Genomic DNA, 19,330 nt, shown 5'->3' with positions numbered 1-19,330 from the left:
ACAGTAAAATTAAAATGGGCAGATATGCAGGTGGAAAGAGGGATGGATAAATAAATAAACAGAGCCATGTTAATTTTATAAACAGCGAATCCTTATAGGTTTCATTTTGGCCGTAGGTGCTTTTACTGTCAAAATAAAATAAGGTGATGCAATGCTTATTAAAAGTGGGATGGGTATCTTTGTAAATACCTGGAAGGAAAACGGAATGAGAGAAAGGGGATAGAGAGAGAAGGAGGGAGCCCAAGGCAGTGAAATAACTGAGGAATGGGAAGAAAAAGACTGAAAGGAGGAGGAGTGAAAAGGTGAGGGATGAGTTTGGGAGAGCGAGACAGCATGTGCTTAAGAACTGCATTCTTCTGCTTAAACTACTGACTCCACACCAAACATGCATTGTATTTCGTAATGGCTCTCTGCCAGTCTGTTTTTGTTACGTAAGTCATTGTCAAAGAATGTGTACCGAGTGGCCAGAACATTATAGAGTAGATCTCCTGAATCAAAGGAGTCTTTAGATTTCTGGGGAATAGGCCAAGATGCGTTCTCTTCTGAACTTCCTCTCTCTTTTATTTTTTTAATTGGCAACACTGGCATATATATTCACTGAAAACAACAAAAGTTAAAGTGACTTATATTTAAATGCAAATGTCAGTTTAAGTGTAATATTTTAAACAAAAAAAACTCTGAAATTTACCTGTCATATTTATTTGAAGTAATCAGAACTTGTGCCCTTGGAAGAGTGTTCTTTGTTTTGCTACAAATGACTTTGGTGGCGTTTGACAAATCATCATAAATGTCATCCACCTCAGCTACTTCATGGAAAGATTTTGGGTGATCCACTTTGCAAGGCTGAGAAAAATGGAGGGCTCACAAAATGCAATTTCTTAATGCAGACAACTCTACAACCAAAATGGCTGAGTGGCATTACACCAAAGTTGGCAGAAAGCTAGAAGATCTTTACCCAGGAAGCATGCTTTGTGGCTTGATGTAAAGCCGTTCAATAATTTTTGAGAAATCAAAGTTCAAAATGAATAGATATAAAGACAGCTGGACTTAAATTTTAAAAATAAAGTGTTCTCAATGGCTGAGGGGCTGAGGGGCTTTTTGGAGCAAGCGCTCTGGTTGGATGGCTGCAACATCAGAATAATTTTTTGGGCTGCCATTACAGGACATAGGTACTTGGTCCTGTGTCCTGGAAATGTTTTGAAAATACTATATAAGTGGGCAGGGTAGTGGTACCCTGACCCTTTGGACCTTGTGGGGGCCAGGGTACTCATAGGGCCCAAAATTAAAGAATAGGGGGGGGGATTGTTGCAATCCTGTGGGATTCCTTCAGAACTCTCTCAGGACTCCAGAGGGACCAGGAAAATGAATTACAAAATAGAAATGTGGAGTGTGTGTCCTTGGGGGTGTTGACCACCCACGGAGGTTGGTTATGGAAATAGGATCTTACTTTACGTTAAAAAAAAACTAGTTCACTGAAGGAAACAGAGGTCAAAGTAACATTATAGTTAGGTTAAAATGCCAGTCAAAATTTAGCATTTTGAACTCAAAAAACATTTAAATTCACCAGTTATAGTTTACTCCGCTATGTGTGACCCCACCATGCTCTGCTTATGAACTCACAGACTGAATCACTCAAGAAATGCTTAGTGACATAATTTACAGCATCACTGTAACATCTCAAATGACATCTTTGATGACAACACCGGGCAAGTGGGGCACACGTTCCAGTTAACTCAGGGAAACTATAACTGGTGAATTTCAGTATTGTTTTTAGTGTACAATTCAACGTTTTAACTGACATTGAGTTGTGAATATTTCACAGAAATTTCTTTTGATCGTCACAGATGAATGCTCAAGTTAAGTAATGTATTTTCATAGTCACAAATGAATGTCCAATTTGACATGATTCTTCATACAAAAGAATGCATGACAACCATACTTCTTCATTCAGAGTAACTGGTAACAGTCAACGCGTGTTTTGCAAATAATCGCTTTTTTAGGGCTATTCAGAAAAATAAAAAAGGCAGAAAATAAGGAAAAACAAGAAAATAGAACAACATCTTAATATTTATGACCACAGTAACTGTTGTAAAATACTATTGTCAATAAATAACATTAGTATAATATGCCATCTTTACATTGAGCTGACATCACTTTACACTACAGCATCCACCAAATAGTTCCATTTAGATATCTTAAACTTTAAATCACAGGTAAAACAAGGTACATTACTGGAAATCATGTCTCCAAATCATTTATAAAATACAAGAATTCTCTCTTTCCCATGTTAGAGTTCAGCAAAGTCTTTTGTGTAGTACCTCAAGTCTCAAGTAGCTGCACAACCTCTTCCTATCACCAATATTTAAAGAATTATTCAGTACGGCCTAAGTTATGGTCATTTTATTTCAAAAGTGATAACCCCTCTGCTTTTCCCTCTCATGTGCTTTGAGATAAAACAAGAAAATATAGCATTGTATCTGATCTCTAGTCTGCACTGGTGCACCAATGTGCAATAGACAACATTACCCTACTGATATTCAATATCAAACATTGCCCAACACATCCAATACACATTTTTATTTCTCCTAGTTACTTCCTCTTTGCATGTGTGCGGCATTCTGCAGCATGCATACAAAGATGATTGAGCCTCAAATTATAGTTTTTGTGCAGAAAGGTACTCGTTCCTTTACAAAGACTATCCTGACCTTAACATAGGCACCCTTGTGCTATGGCGCAAGGGTGACTGCATTGGAGCTAGGCAGTCCACAGTGCATAAGGGCAAGAAGAAAGCTGAACGAGTAAGAATGCTGTGCTTCTGCTCTATCCCTTTCATGCAACACAGCAATTTCCCTTGCTGCACTGAGTTGTGTACAATCGTAGCAATTCTGGGTATCATATTTATAATATTTTCACTCTTTCAGTTCATTTTACATGCTGACAATAGTGATAAAGACATGTACTGTCTCAGTTAAAATGTAGTAGAAAGAATGTCAGTGTGAGAAAGGGCCCCTTTTTGGGTGGTCACCCCCATACTTTTGACAGAAGTTTTGTGCTGGTTTTCAGACCCTGCCCTTTGGGGCACTGCTGTTTAGTGCCCAGTGTATATGCTTGACCCTTAAACATGTAGGAATTGGCTAATACCTGATTTGCATATTTAACTCTCATATGAGGCTATAGTATAGGGAGTAAAAACTACACCCATGGCATAGAAAGTTAATGTCACATATGGATTACTGCAACTATCGTGCCATCCACTAACTTGACAAGGAAAACATGGCTTCAGGACTACCAATGTAGGCAGACTACTGCCATTTAACCCTGCAGTCCAACCTGTCAAGCCTAACCCCTTTTGACAGAGAAAAATCTCAATTTTAAATAGTACTAAGCCCTTTGAAGGGCTTGTAGTCCTCGATGTAGGGTGTACAGGTTTTAAAAGTGGGACATGTAGAAAGGTAATGTTAAAATGTCTCTAAAGTGACAAGGCCTCAAATGCTAAATTCACTGTGGCAGGCCCTGGCTGTCCCATACGAAAAACTAGAGTACTGCTGAAAATATTAATTCTACTATCTCAAGTTTGGGAGGACCAGTTAGGTAAATGATTAAACTATACTTTAAAAAAAAGCCCAATTCAATGGTAAAATGGGATATTTAATAATTTATTAAGAAAAGTGACTATACAAAAGTTAACTTTTCCCTGCCTGTACCTCCTGGAGGCTTATTTGCATTAGCTCTCCAGCAACTGACCGGCCTCTATTGTCCATAATGAGGTATCAAAACAGCTCCCATGGCAGGGACAGTAACATGAGTGTGAGGAGATGTTTTGTTACCCTCGCAAGAAGACAAGTTGTGGTGGGCCCATAAACTTAACTATATCAAAGGGGCCTGCCCTGTCACAAGTAAAAACCACTACAAAAGGGGGACCCCTAAGACAATAGAGGTAGAGCAGCAGGGGATAAATCACAAATAAATACAAAACGATCTGCTATACCTATAATTTTTTTAAAAATTGTTGCATATAAGTCAATTTTTGAAAAGAGAAAACCACTCTATCTAGACCATGCATAAATCGTGATACAAAGCAATTAACAATGTTTATCTTTTTTTTATTTTATTTTGTTTTGTTTTTAGAGTTTAATTGAAAAAAACTTAATTGATAAATGTGCAAATAAATATTTGCAGAGACAATTTAATAAACAAAGGCCGAAATGGTCCTACAGAGTAATGACAAAAATGCCCACGGAAACCCTAATGTATAAAATATTCAGTGCTCTCATTCAAGCTCAATCATACCATAACCACATATACAACAAACATCCTAAAGGGTAAAAAAGTGAACAATTTAGAGGCCCAACGTGGTAGGCTGGTCTTATAAGGCGTGAAACAATACAAATGAAAAGTTGAACATGAATATTAATACAATCAAAAATATCCAGTAATGGAAAGTAATGAATCTGTGTGAAGCACTATTCAGTTCAAAACGCCGACGCGCGTTTCGGTGTGACACCCCCTTTCCCCTGGGGTAACACCTTCTTCAGGGCAATAAATTATTCAAATGTGGTTTCCATGGGACCTATCAGATAATAAACACAAAATATAAACATAATGTAAATATTTTAAATTGTTACATTGAAGGATCTAACATTCTCAGCACTTAAGACATTTCAATCATCAAAATGAATAGGCACTGGTCTAGGCCATTGAGTGGTTAAGGACATGATGTATGATTTGTATTAAAAACGTTGCACACATTGAACAGATAAATGAAAAATAAGAGATAGAACATAGGAAGTGGGGTATGTAAAGGAAAAAAGGCAATAAGAGGACAGTTTATGACAGAGGCCCAAGAGATGTTTAGAGGTTACTGCTAACTTTTCTGTTTCTAAGTGCCTAACGATGGCTCAGAAATAAAGTGCAAATTATTGATCGCCAAAACACACAGGGAAAAATGCCAACTTTCCTATTTCTAAATGCCTACCGATGGCTCATAAATAAGGTACGGATTCATGCTCACCAAAACACATAGGGAAAATGTCCTCTGGTTCAATAGGACAGGTTCAAAATTTCTTGCAGGGGATGTAGATAGCAAAAGAATAGAGCTCGTCCTCTAAGTGGGTTAGTCAATCTAAGAGCAAGTAAGGACAGAAAATTTTGATTAGATTATGGGAAATGTGATAAACGGATACTAAATAGCATAAGACGGAAACATAGGATTGATCTACCTGGAGTTCAGAGAGTAACACAGTATTTTGGGTGGGTGCTTCCAGACAGTTCAGTTAAAATTTTGAGTCTGGAAAGAAAAGTAAAAACACTGTCGTTGGGTCGTTCTAAAAAAGACTCCAAATAACGGACAACAAGCTAAATTATTGGGGTGAGCCACCTACTTGCTGAACAGAGGAAACAACTTGATTTCGCTGCTAGGTCCAAAAGGAGGGGCAACTCCAAGATGGTGGATGACGAATGATATAGCAATTTCTCAAGATCTGTGAGTCAAAAAATAATTGGTATTTAGAACGTAATAGAAAAGAAAAAACTAAGAACGACGTGGATATATGGGCACCTCTACTGACACAGTGCCGCCGTTTTTAGCAATTTGCTCACCGTAGGAAAATGTCCAGGCTACAACCAGAAAACAACCACGTAGCTCGGGTTGGATATGTGGATGAGACACTAATACGGGCAGGTCGCAAAACCTAAAAATAAACAGAGACACAAAAGTGACAAAAAAGTGTTGGCATTAATGGAAAAAGCGGGAGATCTAAGAAACTTCCAACTCGCCTAGTTACTCCAGTTGTTAAAACCGCTTACCGTGAACAAAGTCTTTTGGCACAATAAAACACCCGTCTCAGCTCATTCGAGCCGGGCAAACCATGGAAGGCGCTCTTTCCTAACGAGGATCTTGCTATACGGAAGAGGCCACGTAGCTCAAATTAGACGGCTGGGTTAGGCGATAAAGTGTGTTTGCCGCGAGTTCTAAGTATAAACGGAAAAACAGATGCTGTTAGCGTTCACGAGGAGCGCCGGGAGTCTAGGATAGCTTTAATTTAAATTATGCCAACAATTATTTGGGCCGCTTACCGTGGAACCGTTTCTAAGCTGGGTGAAAATACGTCTAAGCTCACTCGGGCAGCACGGACTGTAGAGAGTACTTCTCCCTCGACAGGAACTCTCTCCAAGGAAAGAGAAACGAACAGTTTGAGGGCACTCAGCTGTTTAAATATCGTCAGGGGGAGTGCACAAACTACATCGAAAAGTGACATGTAAGAAGTGGCTATGGATCACACCAGAAAGATCGGATCGGATTACTCAGGACTGATAACAAGGGCTGGTCGTAGAGAAGTGCACTGATTGTACCAATATTGCGCAGAGGCCCAGAATGGAGCAAGTCAAGTCGCACGATTGATAAAAGTGATAAAGAAAAAACCGATAAAGAAAAAAACTGAAAGAGCCATAACTCAGGTCAAAAAAATATACGGAAAGTATAAGGTCAATCCAAAAAGGATAAGTAGGAGTCCTACAACGTTACAGGAATCTAAGGTAAATGGATCCAAACACGAAGTAATTTAAGGTGGAACAAGATGATGGAGGTAATCTTCAAGAGGCAAAAGACTCACTATATCAAAAGGATTATATAATTGCATTTTCCCAAGGTAATTCCTCGTTTAATCCCTTTGTTTTGGAGTCCAGAAGAAAAATCCAAAAGACTTCTCGCTTCTTACGAATGCGAGCGCTGTCGGTGCCCTTTTGTGTTCTAACCTTCTCTAAGATGGTCCAACGCAGTTCTTTCTCTGTGTGTTTGGACTCCATCCAGTGTTTAACCAATGGGGCTGCTAGGTTGTTGCGCCTGATGTTGGACTTGTGTTCCCCTATGCGTGTTTTGCATTCTCTGCCGGTCTCTCCCACATATGGGATGTCACAGGGGCATAAGATGACGTATATGCAGTTCGATGTTTTGCAGTTTGTCATTTCTTTAAGGTAGATTGTCTTACCATTGATTACGAAATTGTCACCAACAATGGCGTTGGGGCATGCCTGGCAACTTCCACATTGATAGTGCCCCACAATCGGGGTGTTACCAGTTATGGATCTCTGTGTTGCAATATTCCGTTCTGGTAGTTTAGCCCTTACCAGCATATTTTTGAGGTTTTTATTCCGTCGGAATGCAAAGATAGGTTTCGGGATCCTAGTTGTCTGGTTGTCTAGATTGAGCAGATGCCATTGTGAGTTGACAATTTGACGTATTTTGTGGTTTATGGGGGAGTGTTTGATAACACAAACCAGTTTTTCCATCTCATTTTCTTTCTCTTTGGGGATGAATAGCGCATCCCGATTGTAATATCTCGCTCTCTTGAGAGCATCCCTAACAAGCCTGTTGGGATACCCTCTAAGTATGAATTTCTGTTTCATAAGTTCTGAGTGAAAGAGATAATCTTTGACTGAGGTACAGTTTCTACGGAGTCGTAGAAACTGGCTGAATGGTATGCTTGATTTTTGGCTGTTGGGATGAAAGCTCTTAAAGTGGAGCAGAGTGTTCCTAGCGGTGGGTTTCGTGAAGAGTGAAACCTGAAGTTGATGGTCTTCATGTTTGACATAAACATCCAGGAATTCTAATTTCTCCACACTGCTTTGTGCTGTAAAACGGAGATTAGAGTCTGCCAAATTAATCCAAGAAATGAATTCATTAAGGGATTCTTGGTCACCGCTCCAGACAAAAAATATATCGTCGATGAAGCGTGACCAGTGACAGATGTTCTCGTAAAAGGGGGCCACCTCGTTGTAGATGTTTCGATCTTCGAAGTGCCCCATATATAGGCAGGCGACACTGGGTGCACAGGCCGCCCCCATGCTTACTCCCTGTATTTGATGATAAAAATCACCATCAAACTCAAAAAAGTTTTCTTCTAAAACAATTTCCAAACATTGAATCAGAAATGTTTTATTGTGTAATGATGTTTCAGATTCGATTTTGTTTTTGACTGTTCTCAGAGCCTCTCCTTGTGGGATATTCGAGTATAAGGACTCGATATCCATGGTGACTAAAATTTCTCGTTCAGGATCGAACCGCAGGCCCTCTATTTTCGAGATAAAGTGTCCTGTATCCTTGACATAGGATTGGAGCATGGTAACCAAAGGTTGCAGATACCGATCTATATATTTTGAGAGTGGTTCTGTCGCCGATCCTATAGTGGATACAATGGGTCTCATTGGGGGGTCTTCTTGATTTTTATGAGTTTTAGGAACTCCATAAATAATCGGGGTCCGGGTGTGCGCGGGGGTAAGATACTCTGCTTCTTTTTCGCATATTTCCCCCCTCTCTACAGCTGATGTGACTACCTGAAGGATTCGTCGTTTCAGTCTAGGTTCCGGATTGATGTTGATTTTTGAATAATGTCTAGGTGCCCCCAAGAGTGCATGCATTCTATCCTTATAGTCACAGGTATCAAAGATCACTATGCCTCCCCCTTTATCACATGGTTTCAATGTGATATCTTTGTTGTTTTTCATGGTGGAGAGGGCATTATTCTCTTCCCTGGTGATATTGTTGGTGGGAAAGGGGACAAAAGAAGTAATTTTTTCAATCCTGTTCAGGACAGCTTTCTCAAAGAGATCTACTTCTTTCCCAATTTGATCTATAGTGGGGGTGAAGTTCGATGGTGGTTTAAGACCGGAACGATTCTCATTGTCATTATATGTCTCTCTGTTCTGGAAAAATTTCTTCAGTCTGATTTTACGAAAGAAAGCATGCAAATCCGTCATGAGTTCAAATTTGTTCAACTTGGCTGAAGGAACAAAGGATAAACCTTTGGTAAGTAAAGTTTCAGTGGGGTCATCCATCGTGTATGTCGATAGATTAAACACTGGAATTTTCTCTATGTTCGCCAGTATTGGTTCTGGCGGGTCCTGATGTATCTCTGTGGTTGAGCTGGTTCCTGGTATCTCTGTTGTTGGACTGGTTCCTGGTATTGACTTCTCTGATGTGAACCCTGATATTGATTTCGGTATTGGTTCTGAAATCGTGGGCGGAATCCGCCCCTTCGGTTCCCTAAAAAACGATTCTCACTCTGATGTCTCTCCACGTCTGATCTGTACTGGGGGGTTTGATAAGATGGCCCCTCACTGTCTGAGTCAGTTGTATCTGAGAATGTTATAATGCGTTTGTTACTCCACTGGGGGTTGGGGTTACCAGTCAGATTTTCATTTGTTGAAGAATAGAAGTTTTCGGATAGATAAGGATAGGCCTTTTCCTGGGAGAACAGTCTAATATCCTTTCTTAGCTTATCTGTTTTCCTTTTGAGTAGATATTCGCTGAATGAATCTAACTCTGTCACAATCTCTTCTAATTTCTTCTTGCCCTCCTCGAGGCCACTAGATGCTTTGAGTTTGTCTTCTAGGTCCTGGATCTCCTTATTTAGTAACTGAATTACCTCCCTGGCCGTTTCGACAATCAGGATCATCCAGTCCCTAGAGCATCTATTAGATATCAGGGCCCATTTCTCAAGGAATTGCCTAATCTCAACGAATAGGCCTGGTATATTCCTAACTCTAAGGCCAATGGGGATAGTACCCGCTTTCAGATACTCCAACATAAAGTTGGCATGTGACTCAGTACGTTTAGTTTTCTTCTTTAAGTTGAATAATTTAGTCCAATCTTCATTGGGGCCTTTCGAGAGTGAGAAAGGTCTATCTGGGTTAGATGTTTGACCTATAAGACGTGCATAGTCTTCATCAGAGAAACCAAAGGTTTTAATGCTGTCCATATGAGATTAGGAGTAATGGTCCGTTAAGGTAAATGGGGAAAAGAAGGAAAAGAAGAATTAATGAACAATAATATGAAAATCTAAGGAAGGATAACTGGTAAGTCCGAACGGGCTAAACCAAACTTAGAGTAAGGATAGAAAAATTGAAAAAATGTGTGCAACTTTCAAGGACCAATTCAAAGATAAAGGACTTTGAACAGAGACCCCCACAGCAAGCAAGGCTGGGAAGGAGATACCACTACAAAAGGGGGACCCCTAAGACAATAGAGGTAGAGCAGCAGGGGATAAATCACAAATAAATACAAAACGATCTGCTATACCTATAATTTTTTTAAAAATTGTTGCATATAAGTCAATTTTTGAAAAGAGAAAACCACTCTATCTAGACCATGCATAAATCGTGATACAAAGCAATTAACAATGTTTATCTTTTTTTTATTTTATTTTGTTTTGTTTTTAGAGTTTAATTGAAAAAAACTTAATTGATAAATGTGCAAATAAATATTTGCAGAGACAATTTAATAAACAAAGGCCGAAATGGTCCTACAGAGTAATGACAAAAATGCCCACGGAAACCCTAATGTATAAAATATTCAGTGCTCTCATTCAAGCTCAATCATACCATAACCACATATACAACAAACATCCTAAAGGGTAAAAAAGTGAACAATTTAGAGGCCCAACGTGGTAGGCTGGTCTTATAAGGCGTGAAACAATACAAATGAAAAGTTGAACATGAATATTAATACAATCAAAAATATCCAGTAATGGAAAGTAATGAATCTGTGTGAAGCACTATTCAGTTCAAAACGCCGACGCGCGTTTCGGTGTGACACCCCCTTTCCCCTGGGGTAACACCTTCTTCAGGGCAATAAATTATTCAAATGTGGTTTCCATGGGACCTATCAGATAATAAACACAAAATATAAACATAATGTAAATATTTTAAATTGTTACATTGAAGGATCTAACATTCTCAGCACTTAAGACATTTCAATCATCAAAATGAATAGGCACTGGTCTAGGCCATTGAGTGGTTAAGGACATGATGTATGATTTGTATTAAAAACGTTGCACACATTGAACAGATAAATGAAAAATAAGAGATAGAACATAGGAAGTGGGGTATGTAAAGGAAAAAAGGCAATAAGAGGACAGTTTATGACAGAGGCCCAAGAGATGTTTAGAGGTTACTGCTAACTTTTCTGTTTCTAAGTGCCTAACGATGGCTCAGAAATAAAGTGCAAATTATTGATCGCCAAAACACACAGGGAAAAATGCCAACTTTCCTATTTCTAAATGCCTACCGATGGCTCATAAATAAGGTACGGATTCATGCTCACCAAAACACATAGGGAAAATGTCCTCTGGTTCAATAGGACAGGTTCAAAATTTCTTGCAGGGGATGTAGATAGCAAAAGAATAGAGCTCGTCCTCTAAGTGGGTTAGTCAATCTAAGAGCAAGTAAGGACAGAAAATTTTGATTAGATTATGGGAAATGTGATAAACGGATACTAAATAGCATAAGACGGAAACATAGGATTGATCTACCTGGAGTTCAGAGAGTAACACAGTATTTTGGGTGGGTGCTTCCAGACAGTTCAGTTAAAATTTTGAGTCTGGAAAGAAAAGTAAAAACACTGTCGTTGGGTCGTTCTAAAAAAGACTCCAAATAACGGACAACAAGCTAAATTATTGGGGTGAGCCACCTACTTGCTGAACAGAGGAAACAACTTGATTTCGCTGCTAGGTCCAAAAGGAGGGGCAACTCCAAGATGGTGGATGACGAATGATATAGCAATTTCTCAAGATCTGTGAGTCAAAAAATAATTGGTATTTAGAACGTAATAGAAAAGAAAAAACTAAGAACGACGTGGATATATGGGCACCTCTACTGACACAGTGCCGCCGTTTTTAGCAATTTGCTCACCGTAGGAAAATGTCCAGGCTACAACCAGAAAACAACCACGTAGCTCGGGTTGGATATGTGGATGAGACACTAATACGGGCAGGTCGCAAAACCTAAAAATAAACAGAGACACAAAAGTGACAAAAAAGTGTTGGCATTAATGGAAAAAGCGGGAGATCTAAGAAACTTCCAACTCGCCTAGTTACTCCAGTTGTTAAAACCGCTTACCGTGAACAAAGTCTTTTGGCACAATAAAACACCCGTCTCAGCTCATTCGAGCCGGGCAAACCATGGAAGGCGCTCTTTCCTAACGAGGATCTTGCTATACGGAAGAGGCCACGTAGCTCAAATTAGACGGCTGGGTTAGGCGATAAAGTGTGTTTGCCGCGAGTTCTAAGTATAAACGGAAAAACAGATGCTGTTAGCGTTCACGAGGAGCGCCGGGAGTCTAGGATAGCTTTAATTTAAATTATGCCAACAATTATTTGGGCCGCTTACCGTGGAACCGTTTCTAAGCTGGGTGAAAATACGTCTAAGCTCACTCGGGCAGCACGGACTGTAGAGAGTACTTCTCCCTCGACAGGAACTCTCTCCAAGGAAAGAGAAACGAACAGTTTGAGGGCACTCAGCTGTTTAAATATCGTCAGGGGGAGTGCACAAACTACATCGAAAAGTGACATGTAAGAAGTGGCTATGGATCACACCAGAAAGATCGGATCGGATTACTCAGGACTGATAACAAGGGCTGGTCGTAGAGAAGTGCACTGATTGTACCAATATTGCGCAGAGGCCCAGAATGGAGCAAGTCAAGTCGCACGATTGATAAAAGTGATAAAGAAAAAAACGATAAAGAAAAAAACTGAAAGAGCCATAACTCAGGTCAAAAAAATATACGGAAAGTATAAGGTCAATCCAAAAAGGATAAGTAGGAGTCCTACAACGTTACAGGAATCTAAGGTAAATGGATCCAAACACGAAGTAATTTAAGGTGGAACAAGATGATGGAGGTAATCTTCAAGAGGCAAAAGACTCACTATATCAAAAGGATTATATAATTGCATTTTCCCAAGGTAATTCCTCGTTTAATCCCTTTGTTTTGGAGTCCAGAAGAAAAATCCAAAAGACTTCTCGCTTCTTACGAATGCGAGCGCTGTCGGTGCCCTTTTGTGTTCTAACCTTCTCTAAGATGGTCCAACGCAGTTCTTTCTCTGTGTGTTTGGACTCCATCCAGTGTTTAACCAATGGGGCTGCTAGGTTGTTGCGCCTGATGTTGGACTTGTGTTCCCCTATGCGTGTTTTGCATTCTCTGCCGGTCTCTCCCACATATGGGATGTCACAGGGGCATAAGATGACGTATATGCAGTTCGATGTTTTGCAGTTTGTCATTTCTTTAAGGTAGATTGTCTTACCATTGATTACGAAATTGTCACCAACAATGGCGTTGGGGCATGCCTGGCAACTTCCACATTGATAGTGCCCCACAATCGGGGTGTTACCAGTTATGGATCTCTGTGTTGCAATATTCCATTCTGGTAGTTTAGCCCTTACCAGCATATTTTTGAGGTTTTTATTCCGTCGGAATGCAAAGATAGGTTTCGGGATCCTAGTTGTCTGGTTGTCTAGATTGAGCAGATGTTTTGGTGAGCATGAATCCGTACCTTATTTATGAGCCATCGGTAGGCATTTAGAAATAGGAAAGTTGGCATTTTTCCCTGTGTGTTTTGGCGATCAATAATTTGCACTTTATTTCTGAGCCATCGTTAGGCACTTAGAAACAGAAAAGTTAGCAGTAACCTCTAAACATCTCTTGGGCCTCTGTCATAAACTGTCCTCTTATTGCCTTTTTTCCTTTACATACCCCACTTCCTATGTTCTATCTCTTATTTTTCATTTATCTGTTCAATGTGTGCAACGTTTTTAATACAAATCATACATCATGTCCTTAACCACTCAATGGCCTAGACCAGTGCCTATTCATTTTGATGATTGAAATGTCTTAAGTGCTGAGAATGTTAGATCCTTCAATGTAACAATTTAAAATATTTACATTATGTTTATATTTTGTGTTTATTATCTGATAGGTCCCATGGAAACCACATTTGAATAATTTATTGCCCTGAAGAAGGTGTTACCCCAGGGGAAAGGGGGTGTCACACCGAAACGCGCGTCGGCGTTTTGAACTGAATAGTGCTTCACACAGATTCATTACTTTCCATTACTGGATATTTTTGATTGTATTAATATTCATGTTCAACTTTTCATTTGTATTGTTTCACGCCTTATAAGACCAGCCTACCACGTTGGGCCTCTAAATTGTTCACTTTTTTACCCTTTAGGATGTTTGTTGTATATGTGGTTATGGTATGATTGAGCTTGAATGAGAGCACTGAATATTTTATACATTAGGGTTTCCGTGGGCATTTTTGTCATTACTCTGTAGGACCATTTCGGCCTTTGTTTATTAAATTGTCTCTGCAAATATTTATTTGCACATTTATCAATTAAGTTTTTTTCAATTAAACTCTAAAAACAAAACAAAATAAAATAAAAAAAAGATAAACATTGTTAATTGCTTTGTATCACGATTTATGCATGGTCTAGATAGAGTGGTTTTCTCTTTTCAAAAATTGACTTATATGCAACAATTTTTAAAAAAATTATAGGTATAGCAGATCGTTTTGTATTTATCTGTCACAAGTAAATGTCAAGTGACAGCTGGAGAGGACACACATTTGCCCAACTGGCACTAAACCCCATGGGAGCAGAACTACCCCCCCCCCCCCATATAAGTTTTGAGTGACCACATAGGAGAGAATTGCTAATTACTTTGGCCACACTTCTGGGTAGGCACATAGCCTCAGCAAAAGGAGAGAAGGGTTTCCCCATCTTGGATTTTAAGAATAAGATGCACTGTGGGATTGTTTGCAGTAGGGCACACAGGAACTCCTGTAAAATGGGTTGATAATTGTTACCCCAAATGTCAGGAAGGAGCTAAAAGTCAACCCCACACATTAGCTGGTGCCAAGGATAAATGTTGCATCCCCCAGGCACACTCCTCAAATCACTCTCTGGAAGGACTACAACTGCTGTTTGAAACCTATGATGAGACCTGAAGGGCTGGATTTGATCCCATTTGTACCCAGTGAAAAAAGTGAATTCCAAGGAGCAGTTTGGCTAACCTCCTGTGTGACTACAGGGACATAATAAGCTGCAAGAGGGCTATTCTCTGAATTGCCCAGCTGAGCAGTATCAACTGGACCCTGCCGTTGGCCTCTGCTAGAGTCTTGACCCCTGAGTACATTTCCTGTTGGTATAAGACTCAGTGGTGTGTCTAAGTGGACATTTCCTAATACCTCCGAAAAGTTGGGACATTTTGGACTTCCAGATCTCCATAGGACTGGGACCAACACCCACGCCAGTCCGCTCAAAGCATGACTTTGCTAGGCTAATGAAACAAATTTCTCCTGCTTGGAGCATCTCTGCATCAACAAATCCATTTCAGTGGGCGGCCAGAGTGTATCCGGTCTCGTGGAACGCATTATTAGGAAAGGCCTGCAACCGTGTCCCATGGTAGAAATCATTTTGGGGGGGGGGGGGCGGGGGGAGTTTTATATAGCGCGAACTAGACCGAAGGTATCAGAGCACTTTACATGAGCACCAGTTGCGTTACAGACGGACACAATTATTTTGTTATCGAATGTAGTTAAATCGCGCACAACCTTGATTTGTTGCTAGTTACTTGAGGTTTAGTGTGCTCCTTGGGTGTGTACTCCAGCCCAGTACACAATTGAAAAAATGAATTCTCGGTCTCTACTCTTGGGAACGTCCCCGTGGGCACTACCAGGCACCCAGAGGGTGTTTACACAGTTCGTGGCCAACGTTGTATGAGTGAATTAGTCAAACAATCATTATGGCTTAATTCATATTTATTTTCGATCCTCATATGAATTAATCTCAATGCAATCGCATTACACATCAATTATTGGCGATTCTTTTGATGCATACTCCTTATGTTCCAATGCATTTTGGGTTATGCACCCTTCTTCAGGGAACAATGTCCTGTAAATTAAGTTAAAATTAAACTCAATACACAAGGGGACTTTGTACTGTAATCTTTGAATTAATGTTACTAGTGAAGTGAGTGTTTCCGGTTGTCCAAGAAGTAGGTGAATCAACTCATGTTTAAAGTGCCAGTGCTACCGATATCGTAAAAACTGGGAAATTGTGATCGGGAATCTCAAAAATATACACGGTGTGACCAAATTCCAAGAGAATTAATGACCTCTATTAATTTCGGTGCCAACAAACATAAGTGCTCCAAACCTATAATTTGACCCGATTAATGACAAACGTGCAAGCTCAAAAAACATGCAGGATAAAGAAACATGCCGAACAAATAAGTGCGCGTTTCAAAATGAGACAGTTTGTGCACATTTAAAAAATATGGACATTAGTGCTCATTCTAAATAGACGATCCTAGTGTGAGCTAGTGAGAAAGAAAATTATAGTACAGGAAAATCCTAAAAGTCCTATTATACACATGTTACCGAAAATCCACAAGGACTTACATCAACCTATTGGTCAATTCTTAGACCGATATCTCCAACCGAGTGTTATCAAAATTATAACTTACGTGAAAGATACCACTGATTTTTTGATCAAGTTACAACAAGGGAAAATCAACAGTCAAGAACCCATTCTATTATGCACCATGGATGTAAAAGCGTTATATACTTCAATACCACACCAATCTGGCATAGAAGCCATTGAACACACACTGTTAGCAACTAACATTGATCAAGACATGAAAGTTTTCCTGATGGAATTGTTGTATTTTACTCTTTATCAGAGTTACTTTAAATGGAAGGAACACTGGTTTCTCCAACAGTCAGGAACTTCTGTGGGCAATTCGGCAGCGCCTGCGTATGCCAATCTTTTTATGGAAAGGTATGAAGAAGAACATATCTTAACCCAACATCCATGGAAAACACACAGCAAGTTGTTTCTCAGATACATCGATGATATATTCGCCATCTGAAGTGGGACCAAAACAGAACTCACGAATGCCTTATACAATCTGAATTGTATAAATTATAGAATCCAGTTCACGTTTGAAATACCAGAGCAACGCTTAACATTTTTGGACGTAGCAAGAACCAAAACGGACACCGGATTTGAAACAGACATTTATCGCCATAATACCCTAGATTACAACAGTTTCCACCAAGAAACTTTAAAACAACATCTTCCGTATTCTCAAATGTTAAGGGCTCAAAGAATTGTATTACAACCCAGTCAAGTTACAGAAAGATTCAATGAAATGGAACAGAGATTTTACGACAGAGGTTACCCCAAGTCAGTTTTGGAACAAGCAAAACAACGTAGTTTCATAAAAACCCGAATTGAATTACTCACGAAAACCGAGACTAAGAACAATAAAGGTCTGGTAGCAGTGACAACATTTTCAACCATGAGCAAGGCTTACCAATGGATTATCAGACGACATTGGTCTATTCGTGCACAAGAACATGATTTTAACAATTTATTCAAACAACCACCTATCTTTGTATACCAAAGAAGTCACAATTTAGGAGAATTGTTGAAACATCCCATTGAAGATGATAAAACCAAATACACAGGCACATTGCCATGTTACAATTGTAACAACTGTAACAATATCATTAAAGGAAACATGATTTCACACCCACGAAAAGGCAACAAGATCAAACTCCGTGTCACGGCAACATGCGACACTATGAACGTCATATATGCACTGAAGTGTCCTTGTGGGCAAGCGTATGTGGGAAAAACTGAGCGAAAAATTAAAATCAGACTAAACGCATACAAATCCAATATACGTAATAAAAATCCTAAATCTACAGTTGCCAGTCATTTGGTTGAAAAACAACACAGCATTTGTAAACTTAAATTTTTGATTTTAGAGGTTATCACCAAACAAGAAGGATGTGATAATAACACAATTTTGTTACAAAGAGAAAATCATTGAATAAAACTATTGGAAACCATCAAACCGTTTGGAATGGACGACAGAATGGAATTTAACTGTTACTTGTAATAGTCCCTGGTTGATCCGCATCTTGAAATTTTTGGTTGCTTTACCGGATTATCATTGGTCATTTGTTTTAAACATCGATATATTGTGTCTATTAATATTCATTTATTCATCCGATTTTGAAACCTGTTTACTCATAGATTTTCATTGTTTCACATGGTCAGGACACATTTCCTCTATTCTTGTCTTATGTTTCACCTCACCTTTTGAACCCCATTATCACCCCACATTTAATACCACCATTGGACACTCCTCTTTTTTAAGACTGAACCTTTTTTTTTAGATTGAACCTTTTTTATTAGAACGGACTTTTTATTTTATTTTTCACCCGAGTAATCAGTGGTGAGCAGCAGTACACCTTACTGTTCAACGTGATCCTTTCCAAGATGGCCGCCGCAGCAGCCTTATCATGTGGTAGTCCATCATCGATGCCCACTGTCGACACACGCCGGTTTAACATTCACCCCCGAGTAGCACTTCCGTTAAGCAAATTAAGGACGCGATGCACTGACACTCCAGTGAGTTTTCTTTCTCACTAGCTCACACTAGGATCGTCTATTTAGAATGAGCAATAACGTTCGTTTTTTTAAAATGTGCACAAACTGCCTCATTTTGAAACGCGCATATCCCGCATGTTTTTTGAGCTCGCACGTTTGTCATTAATCGGGTCAAATTATAGGTTTGGAGCACTTATGTTTGTTGGTGCCAAAATTAATCGAGGTCATTAATTCTCTTGGAATTTGGTCACACGGTGTATATTTTCAAGATTCCCGATCACATTTTCCCAGTTTTTACGATATCAGTACCACTGGCACTTTAAACATGAGTTTATTCACCTACTTCTTGGACAACCGGAAACACAATTACTCACTTCACTAGTAACATTAAATCAAATATTACAGTACAGAGTCCCCTCGTGTATTGAGTTTAATTTTAACTTAATTTACAGGACATTGCTCCCTGAAGAAGGGTGCATAACCCAAAATGCATTGGAACATAAGGAGTATGCATCAAAAGAATCACCAATAATTGATGTGTAATGCGATTGCATTAGGATGAATTCATATGAGGATTGAAAATAAATATGAATTAAGCCATAATGATTGTTTGACTAAGTCACTCATACAACGTTGGCCACGAACTGTGTAAACACCCTCCGGGTGCCTGGTAGTGCCCACAGGGACGTTTCCTAGAGTAGAGAACGCGATTCATTGTTACAATTATTTTGTTAGTCACAGGGAGATTAAGTGAATTGCCCAGAATCAAAGGAAGTTGAGCGTCCCTGCCGAGACTTGAAACTGGTTCCCCAGCTCTGAATTTGACCACTCTAGCTGTTAGGTCACATCTTCTTTACTGGCTGAAGGCGCAAAAAGTATCTGACTAACGAGAAGACTTTTTTCAGTACAAAAGTTGAATTTTCCAGCTCTGAGCTTTTCCCTCCAAAATCAACAGCAGGTCCTCGCCCAACGGCTATCTGAGCTCATTGAACTCATTTTGGATACAACCTGCGACCTTCCCCCACTGGAGACATTTCAACTTACATTGTAGAGGCAAAGACCCAAGGTAAAATCTTTGACCCGGACAAACCTGGTT

At 39.5% G+C, this 19,330-nt stretch overlaps 1 protein-coding gene across 1 annotated transcript in view; it reads left to right on the top strand.

Moving 5' to 3' along the window:
* Positions 1–19,330, top strand: part of SLC6A19 (solute carrier family 6 member 19) — a 793,248-nt gene that overhangs the window by 1,427 nt on the left and 772,491 nt on the right. The gene's annotated exons all lie outside the window — the stretch shown is intronic.

The sequence above is a fragment of the Triturus cristatus genome, chromosome 5_1, assembly GCF_964204655.1.
Source record: "Triturus cristatus chromosome 5_1, aTriCri1.1, whole genome shotgun sequence".
NCBI classification, from domain to species: Eukaryota; Metazoa; Chordata; class Amphibia; order Caudata; family Salamandridae; genus Triturus; species Triturus cristatus.
Note: the sequence above shows the minus strand (reverse complement) of the source record. Positions and strands in the feature narration are given on the sequence as shown.